This window comes from Vicugna pacos, chromosome 26, assembly GCF_048564905.1.
Source record: "Vicugna pacos chromosome 26, VicPac4, whole genome shotgun sequence".
Classification (NCBI taxonomy): domain Eukaryota; kingdom Metazoa; phylum Chordata; class Mammalia; order Artiodactyla; family Camelidae; genus Vicugna; species Vicugna pacos.
Genome location: NC_133012.1, coordinates 18,029,785 through 18,049,972, shown reverse-complemented (window position 1 = coordinate 18,049,972; position 20,188 = coordinate 18,029,785). Strand labels below are relative to the sequence as shown.

At 36.9% G+C, this 20,188-nt stretch overlaps 2 long non-coding RNA genes across 2 annotated transcripts in view; one reads left to right on the top strand and one right to left on the bottom strand.

The window, feature by feature from the left end:
- LOC140689601 (uncharacterized) overlaps positions 1 to 6,500 on the bottom strand; it is a 108,856-nt gene extending 102,356 nt beyond the window's left edge. The window contains exon 1 of the long non-coding RNA XR_012064641.1: positions 6,437 to 6,500. This is a non-coding gene — a long non-coding RNA (uncharacterized lncRNA). The remainder of the gene's footprint in view (positions 1 to 6,436) is intronic.
- On the top strand, positions 192 to 15,457 carry LOC140689602 (uncharacterized). Its single transcript, XR_012064642.1, has 3 exons — positions 192 to 457; positions 3,241 to 3,326; positions 15,201 to 15,457. It is a non-coding gene; the product is annotated as an uncharacterized lncRNA (long non-coding RNA).
- Positions 15,458 to 20,188: the final 4,731 nt, after the last annotated feature.

Sequence of the window (20,188 nt, the reverse complement as noted above, 5' to 3'; positions counted from 1 at the left end):
TGTAAATGGTTCACAGTCATGAACAGTTCAGTCTCAAACCCAGTATCTGTTCTGGGAGGATAAATCTCAATTTGTATGTCATAACGAACGTCAAGGTAACTGGTATTGATGTAACAGTTAGCTTGGACACTCTACCCCCATGGACAGTGTAAAAGTCCATACGTGTGGAGTGGCCCGTATGGGTTTAAAACAAGAAGGAATTTTTATTGCCTTCTCCCCAACCACACAACACACACACACACACACACACACACACACACACACACACACACAATGCAGCAGTAGCCAATAGCAGCAACAATCCACACAGTGGGAGTTTCCAGCAACCATTTCTCTGCTTCTCAAGAAAGATTTTCTTGAGTATTTTTGAAGGATCTTCCAGAGCTGATTTAGCAATACTCCCCTGTCAATAAACAGAGGTCAAGGAACTCCTCCGCATAGTGGGAGTCTGATGAAAGTAAGTATACTGCTTGTGGAGAACAGAGGAAGGAGCAGGATACCAACCAAAACCAAACCAAATTCCAGAGTGCAATCTTAGCATTCAACAATAAAGAAATACCTTAAATAAACTGTCCTCATTTACAAGAGCAAATATTGTGCAGCCATTAAAAATCATGTTCCAATTAATACTTTTTTATGAGTCAATGCTCATGATAGAATAGTAAATTTTTAAAAGCAGGCTACAAAATTAATGGTAATTTACTTAAATATACACACATTAAGCATGTTTATATATGCTATGTCATTTCATATGCTTTATATTTGTATAATATGTAATTATATATCATATATGTAAATATTAAACATCTAAATTGATACATGTGTGTGTGTGTGTGTGTGCAGGAAAAACAGACTGAAAAGAAATACACTAGTGTTAACCATCAGTTTTTGAATATGTTTCAGCATTTAGGACCATGAATATTTCTGTTACATTAATAATAAATATTTGAAATGAGAGTATAATTTCCTGGTTAAAGATGAGAGATTGGAAATACATATTAACCTCTGCTTCCTCTCAAGTGTGCACAAAAACAGCATAAAGGGGTTTGTTTTGTTTTAAGGCATAAACCCACAAGGACAAAAATGTCAGAAATAGCAAGAAAAATATCAGCAACAACAAAATGCTGGAAGTAGAAAGCAAGTCGATGAGTCATAACAGAGTAAGAGACCTAGAAAAGCTCAAATCAAGGCTGGCCACGAGGAGAGAAAGGAAGCAACATGATTTATAGCAGAAAACCCACAAAGCTCCAGAAATCGGTGGTAACAGAATGAAAAGCTCTTTAAGAAAGCAGGTGGACACTCCCCTCCCACCATCCTGAAAGCCGCACCAGCCAGCCAGTCAGGCCACTAGTGTTTCTCCACTGCAGGGAATGATTAGAGTTCATTGTCTGGAACAGGAAACAGAATCTCTGCAATGGGAGACACCAAGAAGAGGTGGGTAGCATCTTGGAAAAAAGAAAAGTGAAAGTTTACCAAATGAATCTTGAGAGTATTCAGCCTTTCCCCTTTGGCGCCTAAAATACTGGCAGCAGACTTACATCCTCCATGTAGGAAATAGGAGGGTTATTTCTGGGGCATTTGCGAAAACCAAGAAAAAGGACCATAAAAATGTTGGCACTAGGGATCTCCAAAGAAATAGCCTAGCCTATCTCAAAATACAGTGAAGTCCAAGTTGATGAGAAGTGTGTGCCTGTAATTTCTAATCAACTTTTCAGGGCTTCACTCTTCAATACAAGCACAATGAGGATCACCGCACTTATGCAGGATTAAGCATGAACAAATAATGGTAACATTCTGAAATCTAACCAGCTTTCTGAAACAGAGGATGTAGAATGTAATGGAAGACCTAAACTGAAACTTGCAGAGATTACACAGGCCAGGCAGTCAGTGGAACTGCCAACTCTGGCAATGACGCTGCTACAAACAGAATGAATACAAAACATTGCTTGAAGTTCAAGAATAAGGAGAAAGGAGGTTTCCGAAAAGAGCAGGTGAGGTGAGAACAAGGCCTGTCATAAGGTTTATGTATAAAGATTGTTTATCAGCTCGGAACTGGTTCAGTGGAACATAACAGAATGTACAATTAAAAGTGGCTTGAGTAACAGTTTTATTTTTTCATATAACAGGCAGCCTAGCTCATATGCACCATGATGTTTTCAAGAACCCATGTTTTTCTCTCTTCTTGAGTTAAAGTTATCATGTGTCTTTCGTCCTCATGAGTTTTCACCCCATTATTGAAAGATGGCTGTTTACCTTCATACTATGGATAGAAGAAGAGGAAGGACAAAGGGGAAAAAAAAACAAGCCAGTGAAAGTGTTTCTTTTAAGAGCTCACCAAGAAATCCTACTTGGTGACTTCTGCTTCTATGTTATTGGTCAGAATTGTGTCACGTGGTCACTTATAGCTGCAAAGGATACATAGAATTTCTGTTTGTTACTTTAAGCTGGACTCATTACTGAAAAATATCAAGTCCTAGTCATAAGGGAAAATGAGAGAATGTAAATTGGGTAGGGAACTAACAGCACACAGCACAGATGATTTTTTTTTTTAAAGCTGAAATGTTTCAATAATACGCTTAAAATTCAATTCCAGTTGGCAGTAAGTTAAATGCACACAATGAGGGAGACCTGTAATTTAATCATCATTCTGGGTTGTTTTGTGGACTGGGTGGCAATGACCCCTAAAGAAGGGGCCTAAACAAAGGAAATATTAAAGAAACAGAAAAATGGAAAAAGGATAGTTATCTTGCTTCACCTTTCAGATAACTGCTTTCAGGTGCTCCAGAATTTTTATAAAAGAAAATTTGCATTACACTATCAATATTGTAGTTTGTGAAAGTAAGTTAAATATATTTCTTTTTACTTGGTAAATCTAAAAATATACAGAAGCCTGACAATAAACTATCCCAGAATCAATAAAAAAAAAACTAAAAGTTAAATATAAAAATTGCCTTTCTATTGCATAAAAATGTAATTTCACCAGTCCAATGTATATATCACTCGAAAAAATGTAGTTGCAAAATGCAATTTTTTTCATGCTTTATATTATTGATTTTTACAATTTAAAGTCAAGAGGGAGAAGCATATATAAATTGGTTCCTTCTTTCTTTCCTGAAGAAGTCACTATTTCTTTTCATTGCCATCTACTCTGATTACTATTATGACTTTTATCCCCAAAGGTGAATATAACAATGTAAAGATGGCATAATTAACAAAAATTTTCTCTCATATTTCTCACAGAAAGCTGGAAGCATAAAAAAAAACTGCAATGGCAGATATGTTTCAAAACAAAGTAAAGACCTTATTAGGAATAAGAACTCTTAAATGTAAGTATTATAGATGGCCTAGATTGAACTGAATATGATTTTCAGATTTTAAATTAATAGGATGAAATGTGTATCTGGATTTATTAAAGGGGAAGAACTTTGTATCTACATGTAGAAATGCAGTATGATCTGATACTCAGTTTGAATTATTTGTCAATTAACAAATGTCCTATTTTCTTTCACATCTTTTATATGGAAGATATACCTTGGGTAATGGGCTACGCCCTTTCCATCTACTAAACTAGAAACGTAAGAATTTTAATAGCATGGACAATGTTGTGCCAGGTACACCAAATATGATCTTTTACTTAATTTATTATACGGCTTTCCCTTACAGGTTGGTGAAAAGGAAAACACATTTAGAGTAATCATAAGATAAGACAGATGCAAATTAAAAATAGACGAATTTAGATAAACAACATTACTTAAACTCTTAACTCAATTAGTATTTATAGGAAGTGCCTGCCAGGTGTCAAACACTGCCTAGATTCTAAATTATATAGATAAATAAGTCACTCTATATCCTGTAAGAGCTCATCAAGTTCTAGGAAAGAAAGATGTAAAAGTAAATATTTGCAGGCATTTGAAGTGAGAGTGATTAAATCTGTCCATTAACGAGTATTGATATGCCAATTTATATATGAATAAACCAAAACTCCAACGGGTTAGTTCACATTTGCAATGTTATACAGCTGATAAGTAAGTGATAGATTCAAACTTGGATGCAAAGCTTTTCCTCTGTAGAAAGAGTTAACTTTTTTCCATCCACATTATACAAATATTTCTGTAGTAACTACAGTGAGCAAGGAAGGCGCTATATTAGGCTAAGAAAACAGTAATAGCATATTTCTCTTAGCCATCACTTAAAGTAGGTATAGCCTAGTGCTTAAACCCATTGATGGTCTGATTTCAAATTTCATCTCTCTCTCTCTCTGTCTCTGTCTCTCTCTCTCTCTCTCTTTCTTTCTCTCTCTCTCTCTCTATATATATAACCCAAGACAAAGTTAATATAACCTCTCTGTGGCCATTAAATACAACATGGAAATCTCTATCACGTACAGTGATGAAGAGAAGTAAATGAAATTACATAGTGCTTATCTCATAGTAAATGCTCAATACATGTGTGCAGTAACTGTCGTTATAAAACTTCTTTGTACTGATATGAAGGGTCTTAGCAGTTTGGTATGATTATGTTATAGAAATACACTTATAGAAGAGTCATCAAAATGGGTGGTAACTTAAGGACTAAGAGTAGCATCTCGTGACGACAATATAAGTGACTGGCCAGAAAATGGTTACCACCACAAAAGATGCAATGTTGGGTAAGTAAGTGTCAACAGTAAAAGGGATTTCTAAAATCTAGTGAGTTGCATGTCACACTGATTTTCTAATTGATTTTTTCTAAGGACTTTCTCTAAAGAATAATTGACACCATGCTTTTGACAAAAACTTTTAAAAGGATTACTAAAACTGCAATTTATTCCTAAAATTAAGACTGAAATGAAAGAGAAAGGAAAAGACACAAAAGAGTAATAAATACAATTTGCTCTCATTATATTGTTTATGGTGGTGAATCGCGTCCGTAAGCTTTCTTGCAGTTTTCTAACCTCTGTTCTCACTTACTCATGAAAGATTACTGTTTGAAGCCAACACTTCTTGTGTTTGATTTATAAACAAATGTTAATATGTATGTTGAAATGTAGAGAAATTTACACATTTGCTCCTAGAATTTAAATAAAAGAGATACATTCAAGTTTCATATTAGTGTTTGGAAATGAATTATGGGTGACCACAGGCAAAACATACTGTCAAATAAATACTTCCGGATAAATGTAAATGTTGAAAAGGCTACATGTTTCCAATGTAAATTTTTAAATATACTTAGAACATAATTGGTTAGACACTGATCAGACTGAAAAACTTAATTAGCAGAGGGAGGAGTCCATGCTACAAAAAGGGTAAAGAATATTTTGAATTTGAAATTGAAACCTTCTAAAATAATTTCTTTGTGAAACCTCCTACTGTTGAACTTAAATAGGAAGTCATTTTTTCTGTGTAAGTGAGGTGTGGTTGACCAACGCTGAAAGACTAACTATTTGAAATTGAAGTACTAAACATCTTATTAATTTTGCTTTTTTACTTTAAGTGAAATAAAAATACAAAATGCTGATACAAAAAAAACCAAATGCAATAGAGATTCCTCATGCAGGGATGTCATTACATTAGGCTCATGTAAATCTTCATTTACCCACTTTTCATACATTTTAATGTAAAATTTTTATAAGTTTATAAAATGTTTATAAAATATACTATAAAATATGGTCTACTTTTCTCACTTTAATTGTTTTTGTTTGTTTGCCTGAGTGTGTGTGTGTGTGTGTGTGTGTGTGTGTGTGTTTATATGAGTAGATCATAGCCAGAAGCGGTAAACTATTTTTGGAGAAAAAGTCACTTTTAATTTAAATGTGGGCTTTATAGACAAGAATAAGAAGGCCTGATTGCAGTTAATTTCAGCAAATTAAAAAGAACCTACAGGGAAAACTGACTGGTAACGAAGAAATGCAATCAAGTATGCAATAATATTGATCTTCAAACACAAAGCCGAATAGATAATAAAATACAGTTTCAAAAACCCATTCATTTTTGTTACGAGGATAGAGCAGATGCTGGTTCAAGTACGAGAATAAAACAAAAAGCCCACTGATTATCACAGCTGATACTGACAACACTGGATATACATAACTCTCCGTAGTTTGTAATTGTTCATGTCCTCAGGCGAAGTACTAACCCAGAGCTGGCACTGAGCCACTTTTATCTGAACAGACTCCCACACATTAAATATTTAGGTTTCAGTGAGTGAGAAAAAGGGAAGGAAATCAAACATATTCAGGGGACGTGTGCAGGAGCATTTGTCAGACTGTAAACACAGCATGTTCAAAGCCCTTCTCCTACTCCCCTTAAAACTTCTCTTGTCTTTGTTTGATCGACAAAGGTCTCCTGAGCAAAGAGTTTATAAATTACACCAAAACGATGACATGAAATAAATATCTTAATTCCTAAACAGAAATATTATTTTTAGGATTAGTTCTTACAGCAGAACAGCAGCTTACTCAGTATAGAAGGATGTTGTCAGTTCTCTCTGTAGATCCTCATGGTATTAGAAGCAGGACTAGCTCATTCAGACAAAGGATGGGTTCTAGAATGATTGCGAGTGGGGCCAAGATTTCAAGATGAAAGTATTGAACTTATTGTCCAAAATCCTTCCTTCCTACTTTCCTTCCTACTTTCCTTCCTACTTTCCTTCCTTCCTTCCTTCCTTCCTTCCTTCCTTCCTTCCTTCCTTCTCTCACTCATTTGGTCAACAAAATTAAGACCAGGTTCTAACCTGAAAGGTTAAGTCTGGCAGGGCCTGGGTAATTGTTAATGAGGGACCATTATTCTACCTTCTTGACTTATTTCTACTCTTATTTTCTCACCTCTTACAAACTTTCATCAAAGTCTTAAACATTATGCCAGCATAATTCCTTGAACTTGTTGAAAAGGGACACCTTTTGGAAAATGTGCTCCCCCATCTAACTACATTTTCCCAGGCCAAATGTCATGGAGCTGCCATTCAGCTTGAGAGAGAGAATAGGTAACTGATTTTTAGAAATACGTAATCTCAGAAACTGAAACTGTTGCAAAACCAATAAAATGTAATACAATAGGAGTGGGTTTGGCATAGAGACCTCCCTAAGTTGTCAGGAATGACTAATCAGATGATGAGCAGAAGGTTGCCTCATCCAAGATCTGGGTGAACAGCTATCTACACTAGACAAAGAAGAAAATGCAAAGGCCCTGAGGCCAGGGCAGGCTTGGCATATTCAAGGAATAGAAAGAAAACCAGTGTGGCCAGAGAGAAGCAAGCTAGTAGAGAATGGAAGGACTGTGATAGGAGATTAGATTGAAGGCAGAGACGTGTACTAGAAAGGGAGAAATCACAAGCCACAGCAAGCAGCTTGGATTTTATGCTTGGTTCCATGAGAAGCCATGGAAAGCCAAGGAGGCTTAAATAATTAATAGACTATACACAAAGCTTATGAAGCAAGAAGCCATATCTTTTTTATCCACCATTCATTTTTTGCATAAATAAATTCATGTTCTAATGTATTTTTCTAAAATGGAAACAGCACCAGTTTTTACTTCCAGAAGGAAATACCAGAGATACTTTGGCCTCTAATCTTCCAAAAGAACATATGTTTTTATAACACCCTAATTTTCTTTACTGCATCAATTATAGTTACAGTTGTAACAAATTAATAATTTGAATAATTATCAGCTTATTTTTTGCCTTATGGACCATAAGATCATGTGTGCACACTGGATGGCTGAACCCTCAGCACATCACTGAGAAGCCAGAAAATATCTTAATTGAATAAATTAATACAATCATATAACCTTTATTCATTTAACATAATATGAATATGTCCCATATCATTAAAATTTCTCTGCTTTATACTTTTTGTAGAGCTGCAACATCCTATTGTGATTAAAGCATTCCAAGTCTCAAGAGTGTACTTTAAACCTATACAAAAATATTCTTATTTGCTTAAATCTTTAATTTACATGAACATGTTTAGGTTCCTGGGCTGCTGTCTTGTCTCAGTGTAAATCATATTGAAACTGAGTTTTTACAAAGTCTCTCTTAATCTGTTATGGGTAGAATTATGCCCCCGAAAAGGGTATGTTGAAGTCCTAACCCTCAGCACCTCAGAATGTGAACTTTTTTGGGAATCATATCTTTGCAGTTGTAATTAGTTAAGATGAGGTCATACTGTAGGAGGGTGAGCCCCTTTAAAAAAAGGAAAAAGAATGTCATGTGAAGAGACAGACATCGGGGAGAAATCCATGGAGCAGTGCTACCTCAAGCCAAGGAACTATCAGAAGCTGGGAGAGAGTCCTGGGACATCCACCACCATCAGAGGGAGCATGGTCCAGCAGAGACCTAGATCTTGAACTTCTGGCTTCCACAACTATGAGATAGTAAATTTCTGTTGTCCTAGGCCACCCAGTTGGTGGTACTCTTAGGTTATCTGAGCAGAAAATGCATAGGTCAGTCCGAATCATAACCCAAAGACATTATTGTGATGCCCACCACACTGGAACTCAAGTCACAGAAAAGGGACATGCAGGCACAAGATTCCCTGTTAAATTTGAAATTCAGATAATCCTATAATATTTAAAACATATTGCAATAAAAATTGTCACTTATCTGAACTTGAAATTTACCCAGGCCTCCCGTATTTTTGTTGGCTAAATCCGGCAACCCTAAGAAGGGGACCACCAGGAAGTAAACATTCCCTCGGGGCAAAGTAAGGAGGGGCAAATGCTCTCACTGTCTTCTGAGGGCTTATCCTGATGCTTTGACAGGAAATGGCCAAGTGAAAAGGAAGCAATAAACACTGACCCTTAGTCAAGTTCAGTGATGTGGGTTTGGCAAAGCCAGAAAAGACAACTGAGGGAAAGAGACGAGCAAAAGGATTGCTAGAAGATTATGGTAAATGTGTGGGCCCTTGGAAATGGAAGATGAAGGAAAATAAACCCTCCTGTTTGCATGTCCTTTGTGACATGGTTTATTAACCCAGGAGAAGTACTACTTTAAAGCACCAGAGATTATAACCAAGAAAGTAGAAAAAGAGTGATAAGAAAGAATATGTAGTTTCCGTTCACTAGTGGAAGGAGTTCATGAGAGTTTTGAAGGGTGACACAGATGTGAAAAATTATTCTGAGAGTGCTAAACACGTTACAGCAAACTTTCCTGGCGTGAATGTAGGAGCAGATGAATATGTCTACTCTTGTTTGATGTCTGTGATAGAAAGAGGAATGATGGGAGGACTCAAATTTAGGTAAGTTCACAAAGACTGCAAAAGAACATGCAAAAAGGGACCTGGCAAACAGAAAGTCCAGAAGCCCCAAGTTAAATTAGCCTTAGGAAAATTAATACAAGATGAAAATTACCCCCCAAAAGGGTGAGGCAGGAAAAAATGAAGTTTTCAGTCGGAAAAGGGCCAACAATAGGGAAAATGGGAAAGCAAGTAAGTTTGAAAATGGTGTTGAAAAGTCCTGAACCGAATTTTTTGACTCAAGAGATGGAATTACTTCCCTGAAGGGCAGGATTCAGTATCCAGGAATTCACAAATTGTCAAAGTAAGACCCAAACTTTGGTTAGGAAGATCTCAAACAATAACAATAGGGGAAACTCGTACACTCATGTGGGGCTAAATCCAAGTGAAATTGCTTATGCTGGAGCAATTGTGCTTGAGACATGAAATGAGTCATTGCCCATTTCAATGGCAAAGACAGGTTTGTTTTCCATAAAACAAGGAGTCTAAAGTATATTTCCCACTAGAACCTACAAACCTGAAGCTGATGAATAAACCACTTCAGTTAATCAAAGGACATGTCGAGGGAAACGTAAAGTATCCTAGAGGAGTATGAGGCTCAAAAACCTCTTCTGAATATGTGGTGTGTTTAAGACTCCATCAAAGGACACTTCAGGACAATTGTACCCTCTGAGCACCAGGAGAATGTCAGCATCAGCAATCTCTGCTGCCACTGAAGAACGCATTCCAGACTCTGCCACCTGAGACTAGGAATCTGAGCGCAGTTGCATCCAAAAACATAATGCAAGAGAAAAAGAAGTGGAAAATACCAAAAAAGGTAAACATGTTTGTAGAGAAAAGAAGAAACATCCAGCTGCCTTCTTCAGGTCTCAGAGATGATGCATTAAATGTGCAAGGCAGCTTCCAGCATGATGGGTGAAACCTGGTTGCACTGAAAGAGGAAGAAATAAAGGTAACACCACATGACCCCAGAGCCTCTTCCTTACAGGAGTAACATAAAGAGTAAGGATACCCTGGGTATGCTGCGTAAGTATTTCCCTCTCTGCTTCTTGCTAACGGTAGATAAAAACATCCTCTTCCATTTGCTTTTGTGCTGGCATTTATTAAAGGAACATATATATAAATGCATGTTAAGTTATGATGAATGAAAACAATATTGGTATAAAAGTGTGCAATGACCTTGCACAGGCAGTTTTGAGAGGAAAATTTCATCACATCATCGTATATCTTAATACATACATTAGGATTATCCACTGCCATGAATGACATTTATCAGAAAACTGAAAATAAAACAGTTTACATTTCAGTCACATGCGGAAAATACAAAAATGAAAACAAACAAAAATGGGGGACCTGCCTGTCTTCAAACTCCAAGAGCCAAACTCTCTAGTGGGCGAATAAGCATGATAAGAAGCACGAAAGAGAAACAAAACCAGGCTGTAATTTAAGATAAAAAGTGACTTAACTATCATTTAGAGAAGCAGAGGTATTATTATCTCTATTACCAGAGTTCAGAGAAAACAAATATGCAGGCTGAGGCTTAGATGTTAGGTCCATGGAAACTTGGGGAAGGACATTCCAATTTGAAAAAAGGATCCGAGCAAAGTTATTTCTTCAACATTAGCAGGAGAATAAGAGCTTTGGAGTAGGAAATACGTATTTTGGTGGGACTTTGGGATACCTAATATGCTCCCATTGGAGTTCGTGTATTTACTGTGTCTCATACGTTTTCACTGCAGTGACCCCAACAGTGAAGAACAGCCAAGGTATATCCCTGGGGACATGGCTGACCACCCAAAACACCTTATCACAAATACACAATTATTTAATCTCAAAAATTCATGTGAGTTTTTTTATAATGCTGAATATTATATCCAAGTTTGATTAAGATTAAAATGGGATCATTCGGGATCAGGTGTTAGTTATCAGGTATCAGATTATCAGTTATTGCAAATCAAAACCACAATGACATATCAGTTCACACCCGCCAGGATGGTCATAATAAAAAATACAGACAACAACGAGCCTTGGGAGAGGCTGTGGAGAAATCTGAATCTTCAGACATTGTGGGTGGAAATGTAAAATTCTGCAGCCACTTTGGAAAACAGTCTAGCAGTTCTTCAAATGGTTAAACAGAGTTACCATATGACCCAGCAATTTCATCCCTAGGTGTCTAACCAAGAGAACTGAAAACATATGTCCATAAAAATTCTTGTATAAAATGCTCACAGTGGCATTATTCATAAGAACCAAAAAGTGGAAACCACCCATGAACTTCAACAAATTATTAGATAAACAAAATGTGGTCTGTCTGCACAGTGGAATATTATTTGGTCACAAAAAAGGAATGAAGTACTGGCAGGCTACAACATGAATGAACCTTGAAAACCTAATGCTAAGGGGAAAAGCCAATCCCAAAGACCACATATACTATGATTCCATTTAGGTGAACTGTCTTGAACAGCACATCTTTAAGACAGAAGGTAGATTAGTGGTTGCCTAGGGCTAGGGGAGTGGGGACATAGGGAGATAGTTGCCAAGTGGCTCACATTTTCTTGTTAGGGTGATGAAAATACTCTGAACTTGATTGTGGTGGTGCTTGCCCATCTCTAAATGTATTAAAAATCATTGAACTGTACAGGTTAAATGGATGAATTATGTGGTATGTAAATCATATCAATTAATACCAATAAAGCTGTTTAAAAACAGAATTTTTAAATTTTAGCCTTTTTCTTCTTAATTCCATAGTAATACATACTCAGCTTGACAAAGGCAAGTAATACAGAAGTGTCTAAAGCAAAACATGCAAGTTTGCTGTACCCCCTTCCCTGATGTTACCCCTCTCCTGAAGTTACCTTCTCCTCTAAAGTTATGAAAGTTTGTGCTTTGGAAGACACCTTCCAATTTTTTCCTATATTTATATCATAATATGTGTACACATAGGTGTTTATGTGTATACATTTATGCAATCTCATTTTTAAAGAAAATGTAAATATGAGCAATATTTTTCTGCAACTTGCAAATTAATATTTTTAACATCCTATAGGTATAGCCCACTACAGGAGAGCAGTTTGCCATGCTAAAATGTCTCACTGGCATGTAGGCTATTTCAAACTTGAACTACTGAAACAATCAAGGCCCAAAACACTCAGGGAAAAAACTGTGACCTCCCCCTAACTGCCTAAAAGAATGTAGACAGAGGGCCTGTCCAGGAAGGGAGTTACCACCATAGATAACTACAGTATGAACGAGGTGTGTAGATGGGGAGGGACCCAGCAAAGTCTGTTAAAATTCCTCTCTGTGTTCCACCGTCTCTGCACGGCCCAGCAAATGTTTCTTTATCAAACATTTACTTTCCATCTTCATGTGAGTTGTCTTCCCTCCCTTTGAAGCCCCAAACCACTACCCGCAACCTCCTCTTTTGTCTTTAGCTGAAAATGGTATTTAAGGTGAGCATTTCAGCCATTCTGGTGAGTTACCCAGTCTTCCTAGGTCTCCTCCGTGTATACACATTATTAAATTTTCGTGTGATTTTCTCACGTCAATTTAATGCTGAGAATAGCCAGAACCAAGAAGGGTAGGGGGTTGTTCCGAAACCCACTTTTTCAGTAACTTTAATGCTTCCTGTACCACTGGAACACAGGGGGAACATATAACCAAATGTGAGAAGCACAGGATCTAGTTTAGCTTTACTCTCTTCAGGAGAAGCTGTTGACAGTTTTCGTTTCCCAGCCCTCTGGGTGTGGAGCGGTGGGAGGAGCAGAGGAGGAATTCTGATGTATGGGGAGCCGAGAAGGCTCATGTGGCTGGCAGCCAGCAGGTACCCCTCCCCTCTCCCATGCCAGCCGGTTCCCAGCAAGCCCCAAGGTCACAGTCATGGGCCACCACTGAGCTGAGCTTGCTGCCATCTTCCTGTCCTGCAGCAGCAACGGGGCAGACAGTGATCCTGGAAACCTTCCTTCACTCTATTTCGTCTGTGATGGCGGCCCTCTTTGGAGCTGTCATTTACCAAGAGCCAAGACAACTTATTTTGCCCAGTGGGGTTTCCATAACTGTTATGTAAGTTTGACATGTTAATCTCCCTCCCTCTGGTTTCTGGAGCATCTCTAGGTCTGAGACAGGAGTTGGGAAAGTGCATGTCAGTGGGCTAGCTGTCAGTAACCAAAGCCCCCTGCATTATGATTAATCCCCACCTGATGTGACCGTTTTGAGGATCAATGGCATATACACAGAGGCAAGCAGGAGATGTTCAGGAAAGTGATTATCTTTATGTCTTTATTTTCAGGATCACAGAGCTAGTCAATGTCAGAATCAGGATTGTGACCAAATACCTCCGCTCCATATTTAATAGTTTCCATTCTAGCATTCTGATATGCATTAAACATATTCCAAAATGATTATTAAAGAGAATATTTTAAAACTACCTTAGTATAATAATTTTATTAGAGAAAGAGTAAGGAAGCATCATTGGGGCATCCTTAGCCATTTTTTTTAACAGTTCATGTTTCACCTTAACATATTTGTGAGCAGAATCTGTATTTAACAAAATAAAACACTCAGTCGACAACACAACACTACTTCATATTTTTCACATCGTATGAGTTCATTTTTTTGCAAGTATGATAAACTATCTTCAGGTTTTTAGATAAGATTACAACTATAACTTTTTAAAACCTAAATTTTTGTTGAGTCCAAGCCATAAAACTAAATCAGAAGAATGGAGAACCTAGCCATTTAATCACCCAGATTATCAGCACTTCTATAAAAAGCTCTTAAATGGCAAGAAGATAAAATGTTAAGTGTGGATGGTAATTACTCGCCTTTATCTTTTGTGCCAGGTTTCAAACCTCACCATATGGGTGTTTGTGCAAGATAAAATAGCTATCCAAGTGTGTAATGAGGTACAGATACTAAGCTGAACCAGAGAATATATAGTATGGAATAGATCAGAGTAGATCAATTCTGCAGAAATAGAATAGGAAAAAGTTGACTGACAGATCTTCATGACTCCAATCATACACGTATTTTGAGAATCATTTAACAAAATAAAGAAAATTCTACTTCTTAAATTATTTTTTATAGGTAATAAAATACTGTGGAGAAAAAAGGAAGGGAATTGAGACAAAAAAAGTAGACTTGCCATCTGAAAATACCCTCTAGAAACAGGATACCTGAAATAACTTGATTTGCTCAGGACAGCTCAGTTTAAGCATGAATAATTAAAATGACCCCCGGCCCCATGTTTTACTCTAAAAAGTATCTCAGTTTGGCTGATAAGTTATATGGTCACCTTATCTGGAGTGGTTTTTGATAGCTGTTGTCAGAGTCGCCACAGAAGAATTTAAGCATAAAACTTGCCTCCACGCTATGTCACTAAAGGTGGCAGCCAGAAAACATACTTGAGAAGAGAGAGGTTTGTCTCTGATATCTTATCTGATATTTTAATCTCATGCTATAATAGGTGAGAACAAAGCTCTAGACAACCTGAGCTACACTCTGGAGGATGTGACAGTGTATGTATGTGTGTGTGTGTGTCAGAGACAGAGACAGAGGGAGCCAGCGGGTTTGATCATCTGGGGCAGGAGCTGTTCCCTCTTCACCCCGACCCTCAAAATATGCTGAATAGTAAATATATCAAGTCTAATGTTCAACCGTAATAAAATCAATGTATTTTTTTCTGAGCAAAATTTGTATTTTTTCAGGAAACACAGAAAAACAGAAGAGATGAATGTTTTAATTTGTAAATATTCCCAAGATACATTGTTAAATGGCAAAAGCATCCAGGAAAACATACAGTGTGTTACTATTTGGGGAAGACGTAAATATTTGGACATATTTTGGAGAAAGTGTTTGAGGGATTTTATCACCAAGCAGTTAACAATGGTGTTGTAAATTGATTTATCGTTCCTACTGGCCTTAAATGCGATTGTATGTTTAATGCTCCCTATGTGTTCACTCTCTCTCTTTCTGTCTCTCTCCCTTCCTCCCTCAGTTATAATAGAAGCACCTTCAGCCTGAATCCTGAAATGGGAAAACACTGAGAGCCCAGCAGAATCTAGCTGCCCAGCAGCCCTCCTGTGATGTGGACAAGAAATCAGTGGGAAGTTTCTGCTACGACAAAAGGTGACTAGTACAAGTGGTCATAGGTGAAGGGCAGGATTAACAGAAAGTTTTTTCTCACTTCTGTAATGAAAGACTTTCTTATAATAGGTATTTCTGTAACAAAAAAAAAATAATGAAGCTGTATAACAGAAACAAAATACAAGCTTTTCATTTATTCTCCTCTCACACTCTTTTCATCTAAAGCCAAAAGGGAGCAGGAACACCACCAAACCAAGAGGTAAATGACACCGAATGAGTTCTTGAGGTTTCCTTCCCCTCGGAGTTATGACTGTCATTGTAAAAACTAGACATATACTATCAGACACAAGTGGCTTTCTGGTTTGTGTTTTAGACAGATGGCTGATGTGTGGTAGTCTACATTAGCATCCCGAGTTCTTTAAATCTAAATCTGAGCAAATCAAAATGACTTTTCAGGCCAAATCAACAAGTTTTAGTCCATCTTAAGCCATAACAAAAAAAACCCAACTGTGTCATAATGGAATCAAGTCATTCAATATAAATCACGACATAATTAATTCAGTGGCAATCTAATTGAGAAGATAAACCAGTCATGACAACCAAGCCAACCGGTGCTTCTAAGGTACAGTTCACAGAAGCAGGAATGTGGTCTTCTTTCTATGAGTCTTGGAATTTCATTACTTTGTAGAGATTATGAAATGTGTACCCTCCTTTCTCCCTAGTCTCTGCTCAGATAACGTCATTCAATCACATGGTTTTAAATACCTGCTTTAAATCAGCTGATGAGGATGATCACATTTTTAATCTAGCACTGAAGCACTCAAAAAAATCCAGACATCTTAACAACAAAGACATACTATGTAGCACAGGGAACTATATTCAATATCTTGCAACAACCTATAATGGAAAAGAATCTGAAAAAGAGTATATATGTATATGTATAACTGAAACTCTTTGCTGTACACCCGAAACTAAGACAACATTGTAAATCAACTACAATTCAATAAAAATTTTAAAAAATGAAAAACCATCCAGACTTCTTGAAATCCAATTGCTTTGTTGAAATATCTCATATGCATCTTGAAGCAGTCATATCCAGAACTCCTGACTCTGACATTTCCTACTTTAGTAAATGTGTTATTTTAAATATCCCCCCAAATTTGATACCATACAGGAAAGAATACAGCAAGTTAAAAAAAAACTTTAAAATTAAATGGAAAAGATATGTATATATGTCTTAGGACCCAATCAGGTTCAAATTTCTATAACTTATATCCTAGACAACCTCCTTACACTGGGATGATAAATCTTCCTCAGTAAGACATCTTTCCATGTGAGAAAGATTAAGAACCAGATTAAAAGATTTAAGAGAATGAAAGCCAAGGTATCAATATTTTGTATGAAAAGGAATCCCTATTTAGGTACTTTATGCAATTTTAACATTAAAGATCACTTGACCAGTTATAATGACAGCTTATTCACTCTAATTTATAATATGTAAATACATAATTGATTTAGATTCATAGCTTTTGATATCATAGCATGTGGCTATATGCCAACAACTCACAAATGCATGGCTCCAGATACAATTTTTGCCCAAAGTTTTATATATTCATTTGCCTACTTCTCATTTCCATTAGGATGTCTAAAAGGAATCTCAAATGTAAAGTGTCCAAAATTTAGTTCCTGATTTTTCCTCAAAACCTGCTCCATCTGCAGCTTCCTCATTTCAGTTGATGACAAACCCATGACTCTCAGTTGCTCAGATTTACATTTTTGGAGCCATCCATGACTTTTCTATTTCTCTCACCCCCTCACAGCCAATGCATCAGGGAATCCTGTTTAATCGGGATTCAAAATGCATTCCACCTGTAACCTCATTTACTTTCTACTCTCATTGCTCCTGCCTCCGTTACTGCTTCTTTCCTTGTTCCCTAATGGCCTATTCTCAACATAGCAGCCAGAGTAAATTCAGTTAAGATTTAATCAGATATTTTGCTTCGCTCAGAATAAAAGCCAAAGTTCACACAAAACCCCACAGTCTCCCTCCCCAACTATCTAGCTGACCTAATCTTCTACTGATCTGCCTCTCAGCCGTCACTACATTCTTTCCTTTGAGAGTTTGCACTGGCTCTTCCCTCTGCCTAGAACTCCCTTTCGCCAGTATCCAAACTGGCAAATTCCTTCACTCCCCTCAAATTTTTGCTCAAATACTACCATCTCAATGAGACTCAACCTGACCACTCTATTTAAAACTGCAATTCATCTTAAACTCTTGATTTCTCTTTCCCTGTTCTATTTTTTCTTCTTTCACAGCACCTGAATATCACATAATTTACTTACAATACTTGTCATTTATTGTTATCATTTGTTATTTATCATTTATTAGAAATAAACATCCCCTATTAAAATGTAAGCTCCATGAGGGCATGAGTATTTATTTGTTGATATATCCTAGGTGCTTAGAAAAGTGCCTGACAGTGGCCACTCAAAAACTATTTATTACTGTTGACTTAAAATTCTCACTAAAATCACAGTAAATTCATGACAATGTCATATAATAGGGCATGAATAATACTCCAATAATATATGGATTTTTTTTATCTCTCACAACAGATGACTATCTGTTAACTTGCAAATTTTAAGGTAATGTTTTATTATCTGCTTCATATACCAATTAATTTCTTCAAAATATAGTTAAAATAACAAATTCACATTATTGGTAGTATATTGTGCTTTGACAGATTATATATTTAAGTAAAATTGTGTATTCCACTGTAACTTTAGAAGTTGCATTAAAGACCAGTTTCTTTATATCTCCAGTTTTTCTCCACCACAGTTAGTGTAGCCTTGTGAAAGTAACCTCTGAACATGTAATGTACTTTTTTTTTTAATCTGTGATTTCTTTTTTTTTTTTTCCTAAATGAAGTACAGTCAATTACAATGTGTCAGTCTCTGGTGGAATCTTAAAAAAAAAAAAAAAGACGATGTCATGCACTTTTGAAATGTCATGGCTCCTTCTTGCCTCAGGATAAAGCCAGGACTACTTAAAGTGGCTATCGGAAGTCCGCAGAAGCACACTTCTGTCTCTTATCTAGGCTCCTCTTTTGACTTAGTCCCCTCTCACTCGACACTTAAACTATACCTGAATTTGCCATTCTTTTTCTTGCCTGGCAGCTTTTAAATATGTCTAAATCATTTCACTCTACTGATGACTACTCAAACATTCGATCATATCCTAAGGTTTTACTTTACTGTCTCCCAAAAGACTTCCTTAATCCAAGAGCTGGGTAGAGGTCCTCTTTGTTCTCCTAAATTCTTGTGTTTTCTCCATCCTAGCACCATGCTCTGAGCTAACCTATCTAACCTAGTTATCTAATCGAGTGCTGGGGCTCAGGAAGCGCTAAACATTCACTGAATAAGTAAATGAATTCCCCCCAAAAGAAGCCAGTGAATCTGACCTGCAATTTCTCTCTCTTCAACACTTCTTTTTTGCTGTGCCATTTACTGGGCTAAAATGCCATTGTGTGAAAGTGATACCTGAAGATCCTTCTGTGCCCGTAACAGAATAATTCTCAAAATACACGTGCCTTTGTTATGCAATCAGATGTTTTTATTATTGTTTTGGGAATTGTTTCAGCAAATAAGTTTCTCTTTTGTAAGACTACAGACATCTCATAAAATTTTTCAACAAATATCAACTCAAATGATTTTTATTCTATTTAATGGATTTTCCGATTCTTTACATACCACATTTTTTTTATGAGCTTACTTTGTTTCATCTTTTGTCCTCAAATTCAATGACCAAGATAATGTAACAGCATGAGTAAAGAATATGACCTCTGCTCGGATGAATTCCATTTCCACACCATATATTTAGGGACTTGAAGGATAAAACAGCTAGCTCTTCAATTCTTTCTTCTCCTTAGTTTTCAACTAACAAAGCAAATCCTGATGCTTTATTATTTTTTTTTTCCTGAGTGGCTTTTTCTTTAATTTCCATTTATTCCTTCTGAACTAATTAGTGTAATTAGCCTTGGACGTATAATAAACAAAAGCAACAAACAAAAAAAAAGCCCACAACATTCCACTTCAGCAGCCTGCCTTTCATGGACTTTGTGGAACTCAGTTTCTAGCTGTCTTCATAGCTCATAACCTTTAATCCTAACATCAATCTCAGTGTTCTATTCAATTACAGCTGCTGTCCATTGAGAAGTAGCAAAGGTTTTGCAAAGTTTGTGGGAACATGGAAGTTGCCCCATTCATTTTCATTAGTGAACTCAAGAGACACGAATTTCACTAAAATTGCCAAGAGTGCTCCTGCTGCGTCTGGATGATTTATTATTAGACATCATATTTCTGTTCAAGATATGGTTAAAAGAACTCAAGAAAATCATGTGATTGTCTTACCTGAAATATTCTGAAACTTTATCACCTGTGCACTGGAGTTGCTGACTAGAAAACTGATAGAATAAACGCATGGCTGGAGGGAAAAGAAGCAAATAGAAAGCCCCGTTAAGTAGCAAAGAGAATAACACGGTGAGTCCCTATGAAGGTGACAAGAGAGGAGAAGGTGTACATTTTAGAAGGGCAATTTGCCATACCTTAAAAGGAAAAAGGAAAAACGGTTGTTACTAAAAAACCAAGTCGTAAAACGTTCAAGCAATATACCAGCACTAAAGGGCAAATATTATAATTTATAAAAGCAATTAACAAAGTCATCAGGCTGCGGTACTAGGCTAAATGGCCCGTGCCCGCCCTTGAGGATCCTGGAGGAGCTAACTTCCTAGGAACAATATTCAGGCCTTCCACACCTGGCCAGACTTACTTTCACAGCTCCTAACCTGCAGCGCCAGCCCGGGCAGCCCTGCCAGCCCACAATCCACACTTGAGGAACAA